The sequence below is a fragment of the Eublepharis macularius genome, chromosome 7, assembly GCF_028583425.1.
Source record: "Eublepharis macularius isolate TG4126 chromosome 7, MPM_Emac_v1.0, whole genome shotgun sequence".
In the NCBI taxonomy this organism is placed as follows: Eukaryota; Metazoa; Chordata; class Lepidosauria; order Squamata; family Eublepharidae; genus Eublepharis; species Eublepharis macularius.
The window spans coordinates 113,112,649-113,120,230 of record NC_072796.1 but is presented as its reverse complement, the minus strand read 5'-3'; positions in this window follow the sequence as shown (position 1 = coordinate 113,120,230).

The window sequence follows — 7,582 nt, the reverse complement described above, 5'->3', positions numbered from 1 at the left end:
TCACCTCTGCAGGAGTATACCGTATACCCTGCACCTGTGGACAAGTGTACATCGGGACCACAAAGCGTAGCATCCAGACAAGAATAAAAGAACATGAAAGACACTGCAGACTTGGACAACCTGAAAAATCAGCAGTGGCTGAACATAGCCCAACACAAACAGGGCACAGTATCTTATTCCAGGACACCAAAATACTGGACAACACTTCCAACTACTTTGTCAGACTGCACAGGGAAGCCATTGAAATTCACAAGCATAAGCAAAACTTCAACAGGAAAGAAAAAACCTTAAGAATGAACAGAGCATGGTTTCCAGTTCTGAAAAACACCAGGCTAACAAAACACTCTACACCCGACAATAGCCCTGCGGAGAAGATTAGCACATCAAGCACCAATCCATATGCAAAAGAACCTCCTCAGGATACAGTGAAGCCTCCCGCCATTAGCATTCCACACCCTGGGAAACTCTTACAGAATGACTCAGCTCAACCCCACCCCTCCTGAGTAGATACAAATGACCTGCCAACACCTTTTCCACACTGTGACACTGAGAGATCTCTGTCTTTTGGTGCTACACCTCTGAAGATGCCAGCCACAGCTGCTGGCGAAACATCAGGAACTACAATGCCAAGACCACGGCAATACAGCCCGGAAAACCCACAACAACCATCAATCAGTGTGTGGTCACCACCAGCCTCCTGGTACACACAATCATAATGAAGTCTGTAAAGGGCTCCCCTTGTCATGCATCTGATGAAGAGGGCTCCATTCTCTGAAAGCTAATAAAAGGTGCCAGAAGATAGATGTTTTTGCTGCAACAGACTAATCCCTCCGAAGGCAAGGTTTAAGCAGAAGACCTCAAGGCAGCTGCAAGTGGTAAAGAAAACATTTTGAACTCTAGACATAACACATTTCCCATGATGAGCCCCTTCGCTTTTGAGTATTACACACAAGACAATCCTTTGGTCAGTATTAAGGAGGATCAGTTATTTAGTTGAAATCAAAAAGCAGATCCATGCCTTGTTTTATTACTGTCTCTTCTTTGAATCCTGACACAATGTGACATTTCGTCTATTACCTGCGCAGGACAAAAGCAAATGCAATCCTTTGCTGAAATGGTGTCTGCCACTGTTTTTTAAGGATCTAATTTTCTATACGCAACAAAGAAATGCTATTTCTTACGTGCTGCTCTTTTCCAAGTGCTGGTTGTGTAATGAAAAGGAAGGAAATCCAGCAACGATTATGATGGATTACAGCAGCTGGAACTTGCTTATCCAGCCAAGGGAGGGGAGCGAAATAGTGTGTAGAAGAAAATGAGCCAAGATGAGAAGGCGCAGCAATGTCATGATCAGCACCAACAGAGCAAGAAAGCAGACTCAGTTGGCTGCTGTGTCCAAATTCAATACAGATGACATTTGTCTCCTTAGCTAAACAATGCCTGAAGTGACAGAGTGACATGTCAGGGCAGAGACAGTCAAGACTGAGAGCAGTTACTCCTTTTTCTCACAACAGGGATTTCATTTATTTTTTTTCTTGCACAGAGTTTGAATTGAAAAATTGTCATGATCCACACACCCCTCAACACTCGTCTCACCCCCTTTGGGGCCCAAATCAGCCCACTATGAAAGACAGGAGTGCTCCCGGGGCCCCTGCACAATAACATTACTTCCTGGAAGTGATGTCATCACACTGTTTTGGGAGCGCGCACACAAAGCACTTGTGCAAACACAAAAAACAAGGTGAGTGCCGGTTCCACTCCTCCCACCAGAAGGGTAAGGGGATCTGGCAACCCTGTTCCTCAGGAACAATATAATGCTGTAGCTAGACTGCTGATTGGAGCCAGCTATTGGGAGTATGTGACCCCGATATTACAGCAATTATACTGACTACCGATCTGCTTCCAAACATAGTTCAAGGTTTTGGTTTTGGCCTTTAAAGCCCTACATGGTTTGGGATTGCATTATCTGAAGGACCATATGTTCCTGCCCGGGAATTAAGATCAGAAGGAGAGTCCTGCCTGACTATCCCACCTGGTGGGTACACAGGAGAGGGCCTTTTCAGGGGCAGTCCCATGATTATGGAACATAATCCCCAGAGATTGCTGCCTGGCCCCTCACTGCCAATTTTCAAGAGGCAACTGAAAACTTTTTTATGTAGGACTGCTTTTAATTAACTTTGTTTCTATGCTTATTGGCAGTGTGAAAGTGTGCTTTTTATGATTTTATGATTATTTTATTTATATTGTAAACCATCCTGAGGTCCTGCAAAGTAGAAGGATGGCTAACGAATGTTTTAAATGAATTAACGAATTAACAACAACAACAACATTCGATTTATATACCATCCTTCAGGATAACTGAATACCTACTCAGAGCGGTTTACAAAGTGTGCTATTACTATCCCCATAACAATCACCCCATGAGGTGGGTGGGGCTGAGAGAGCTCCGGAGAGCTGTGACTGACACAAGGTCACCCACTGGCTTTAGGTGGAGGAGTGGAGAATCAAACCTAGTTCTCCAGATTAGAGTCCTGCCACTCTTAACCTCTACACCAAACTGGCTCTCTGGAATGAATGGATGGATGGATGGTCTCTGGTCTCCCTCTTTCCCATGTGTGTGCAAAGAAGGCTTACCCTTCTTGGCTGTCTCACCCTCTCCTCTCTTCCTTTGTGTTTCTGTCCCCAACTGGAAATAAGGGTGCCATCTCATGCTTGGGAAATACCTGGAGATTCGGGGTGGACCTGGAGAGGGTGGGGTTTAGGGAGAAGAGGGACCTCAGTGGGGTATGCCATTGGGTCCACCCTCCAAAGCAGCCATTTTCTCCAGGGGAGCTAATCTCTGTCATCTGAACATCAGCTGTAATTCTGGGAGATCTTCTAAAATCGCACAGACAGACTACAAAGCAAGACATGATAAATCAAATGTTGTTGTTATTATTATTATTCAAATTATCCAAAATACAATCAACAATAAGCAGAGGTCACATGTTATTATTGATTGGCCTTGCTAAGCTGATACAAGTTTCCACCGGAGACCTAAGTATCAACCAGATATTGGCATAATATGTATGCTGTTTCAAGTAGCGCCGTCTTTTGCAGTTCTGTAGGTGTTATGTCAGAAAGCTGCAGTTTTTCCATATGAATTGCAAAGTTTTTTGAGATGGTTCCAAGTGCCCTGATGACAATGGGGACTACTGTTCCATTCTTCTTCCATAGTTGGGTGATTTCTATTGCCAGATCTCTATATTTAATCGTTTTTTCTTGTTCTTTTTCTTCGACTCTGGCATCCCCAGGAATTGCAATGTCAATTATCCATACTTTTCGATTTTCCACAACTATTATGTCTGGTGTATTATGTTCAAGGTGCCAATCAGCTTGAATTCTGAAATCCCACAAGATCTTGACTTGTTCATTTTCTAGCAACTTTTCCACCTGATGTTCCCATGAATTCTTTGATATTGGCAAGTTATACTTTTTACACAATGACCAATGAATCAGCTTTGTGACCCTGTCATGTCTAGCTTTGTAGTCGTCTGTGCAATTTTGCTGCATTCAGAGATAAGGTGGGACACAGTTTCATCTTTTTCCTGGCAAAGTCAACATTTTGGACTTTCACTGATTTTTATCATCATCATCGTCATCATCATCATTATTCCAGAGGAGTTAGCCGTGTTAGTCTGTAGTAGCAAAATAGAAAAGAGTCCAGTAGCACCTTTAAGACTAACCAACTTTACTATAGCATAAGCTTTTGAGAATCACAGTTCTCTTTGTCATGCATCGTCAGATGCATCCCTCCATGCATCTGACGAAGAGAACTGTGATTCTCAAAAGCTTATGCTATAGTAAAGTTGCTTAGTCTTAAAGGTGCTACTGGACTCCTTTCTATCATCATCATCATCATCATCATCATCATCATCATCATCATCATCATTATTGAAAAGGGGACAGCTAGTGAATGCTGCTTCTGCCCTGACTTCCACAGGTCATGCATCACATTTACCCTGCCACACACCCCTCTCTCAGTGTAGCTGGGGACCGTGTATTATTTTAGAATCAGAGCAACTTCCTTTCATAACAGCAGATGATTGTCTGGGCTGCTAGCTTTGCTACCCTGTGTAGTAGAACCAATTGTGCAAATGTGAAACATGATTCACTGACATGCATCATACAGAAAATTACCTGGGGGCAATTTCCTCTATAGAAGGAAAAGGTTGGTTGTAAACTTGCTTTTTGATGATTTCCAATGGCCTTCTCCCTCTAGGTTTATGTAGGTAATGGCACCTGATGGTAGATTATTAATAACCTGATTAATAACCTTTGGAGACCAGCCATTATTCCATAACTGTTAGATGTGATGAATGTACCATTGCATTTTGAATATGTGAAGAGAGAGATTAGAGCATGCAGGAAACAATTGGTAAGAATGCTATATTACCAGGAAAAGTTCATTAATCAATTGTGACCTTTTCTGGACAGGAAGGATCTGGACACAGTTAGGTATGTTCTGAACACCTCCAGATCCAACTAGTGTAATGCTCTCTCGGTGAGCCGTTGAAGAGTGTTTGGAAACTTCAGTTGGTCCACAATATGACTCCCTGGCTAACAGGACAGGGAGGCATGACTCCTCCCTTTTTTTTGCTGGCAAAAGAAAATTCTTGTTTTTGAGGGTTTATGATACTGGATGTTATCCAGATGCTCAGGGTTTCTTGCTCAGATTTGCCTATTGGGTTTTCTAAAGTTCACAGTTTCTGGACTCAGTCAGTGCTAACATATGCATGTTTACTTGTAAGTAAGTTCCTGTAAATTCAGTTGGACTCCCTCCCAAGCGAATGTGCAGCGTCTTGCAGGCAATTAGCCTTTAGCTAATTAATGCCTGGATCCTGCATGAAGGGTAGTATAACTCAGAGGCTGCACTACCAAATTTATACAAAATCTGGGCTGTATTAAGATATGCTGAGGCCCTAAGTAGGGTTGCCAGGTCCCCTTACCCTCCAGGCAGGAGGTAAAGAACCTGGCACTGACCTTACCGATGTCTTCGCACGCACGCTTTGCACATGCGTGCTCCCAGGGCTATATGATGATGTCACTTCCCAGAAGTGACATTGTCACGCAGGCCATGTACTGCCCCTGGGAGCACTCCTGCGCTACTCAGCAGGCTGATTTTGGCCCATTTGGGGCTGAATTAGGCCTGTTCCAGGCCAAAATCAACCAACTGCAGAGCGCGGGAGCACAGCAGGGGTGGCACGACAGGCACTGGAATGCTCTTGCACTCTGCAGAGGGCCAATTTTGGCCCATTTGAGGCTAAATTGGGCTTGTGGCCCACTGTGGAGTGCAGGAGCACTGCAGGGACAGTGTGGTGGGCCCTGGAGTAGGGATGGGCACTAACTGAAATACAACCCAAAATTTGGCATGAACCAGTGTGGTTCGTGGTTCGTGAACTGGTGGTTCATCAGAGCCCATTTCTGATGAACTGCCGCAAACTTTAGGCTGGATCGTTTGGTTAGTTTTTTGGTTTGTCACTGCAGACAGCCTGGCGCTGATCAATCAGTTTCCTAGGCAACAGGGACTTTCTGCAGACCTTCTGCTGACCTGGAAGTGACGATTTGCTGATCTGGATGTGATGTTTTGATGAACCAAACGAACCAGTTCGCGAACCAGGGCAGCTTCATGAAAGTTCATGGTTCATGAAAAGTGATGAACCACAAACTGCATGGTTCGTTTTTTTCCGGTTCGTGCCCATCTCTACCCTGGAGTGCTCCTGCACTCTGCAGAGGGCTGATTTTGGCCTGTTTTGGGCTAAATTGGGCCCAATTTGGACCCATTTCAGGCTGAAATGGGCCCACAAGAGTGCACTACGTGCCCCGGAGCACACCCTAGGATGCACATTCCCCTGCCTTTTCCCTCGCTGGCCAGGGGGGTGGGGTGGGAGAGAGGGATTCCCCATCCCTGGCAGGAAACTGGTGGCAACCCTAGCCCTAAGCCATGTCAAGTTTGAGAGGCCCCACAGCATAACCAAAAATGGTAATTTTTAGTTACTTTTTTGTATTAATAGGCCCCTCATAAACTGAGTCCCTAAACTGTAGTTTACTTAGCTTGTGCATAAATCCAGCTCTGCATGAAATCCTAAAACACAAAAAGATTAAAAAAATATGAACAAGCTTCTTCCTCTCTACAAAAATATCACTGTATGACCCACAAATCTCTAAAACAAATGTCCTTGTCATATCACCAGTACATTGGTCACATCAAACTAAAAGAGCTCAACAGCAAGCTCTTTTTTCCTCAGTGTTTTATGAACTGCAACTTCTATATGTGAATTTGGCCACCCATAACCTGGTTGCAACATTTCAACAAAAGACTTTCACAAAGGAAAAGTATTTCTTATTGCCAAGAGCTAATCTGTCTTTAAATGCTTTAGAGAAATGGAAAGTATTGTGCCAGAAGCAAGAAGGGGAAAATAGCACAACATGCTTGTTTCTGGATGTGGTCAATTAAACATAGCAGCAAAAGCGGGGAGGGGGGAGAAGGCTGTCAACTTGCTTTCTTAAAATAAAAAACAGGTGATTTGTGGGACAGTTTATGTAACCACATTATGCAGTGCTGTGATGAGAAGGCTCGTTGCTGGCAAAACAAAATGTGAACATTCAGAAACGTTAACTAATAACTTCTTTTTAAATATGATCCAGTATACAAGAATGGGAAAGAGTTACTCTAGAAAACTACCCTCTTTTGTTTATTTTTATTTTTTAGAATATTTATATCCTGTCTTTCCTCATGGTTGAAGGCAGCATGTAGACTGTAGGGAAGAAGAAAAAATGGAGGACAAGACATTTTAAATATCTACCAACTTTAAAGAAAGACTAAACTTCTAAAGAATTATTTTTACAACCCCCTGCCCTTAAATTACAGAACATCACTTTAACTATATACAAGCTGCCCCTCCACCAGAAGTAGATGGTGCAGGGTGGGTGGGTGTGTTCATCCTCATGTTGGTTTTGTGCACTGTGGGAAAGATACACTGGTAGTCTATTGGAAATCAGGCATTTCAAAGCACTATTTACACATCAAGGTGTGATACTCACAGGTGCTGAGGCATCTCCCAATAATGCCCTGGACAGTTGCTGAGAGTTCTTCCATGTTTCCAGAGGAAGAGGAGGAGGTTGCACTGAGACTCATGGCAGGGACATCTTGTCTGTCTATACTGCTGCTGATGTTCCTTGGAAAGAAGATGAACAAGTTTAGACATTGGGTTGGTAAAGGGAAATTGTTACTTGCATAACATGTTCAGGTTGGGTTACCAGTCTGGTCCACAGGCACCTCTGCTGCCTACTCAAGGCATTCTCGCTCTGACTCTTCCCCATGGGTTGCAGGTGTGGCTTCCTCTACTTTCTCTTCTTCCTCCTCGCGCTCCTATGTGGAGCCTTCCTCTGCCTCCCTCCACTAGGAGGTCGCTGTCAGTGGCAGAAAAGGAAAAATATCATTCAGATGTTGGTATCTAACCTTAACCTAACACCAAAATACCATGGAGAGGGGGGTTCCAGTGTACACTCAGTCTCCCATTGGGAAAAGGGGGGGGGGTCGATA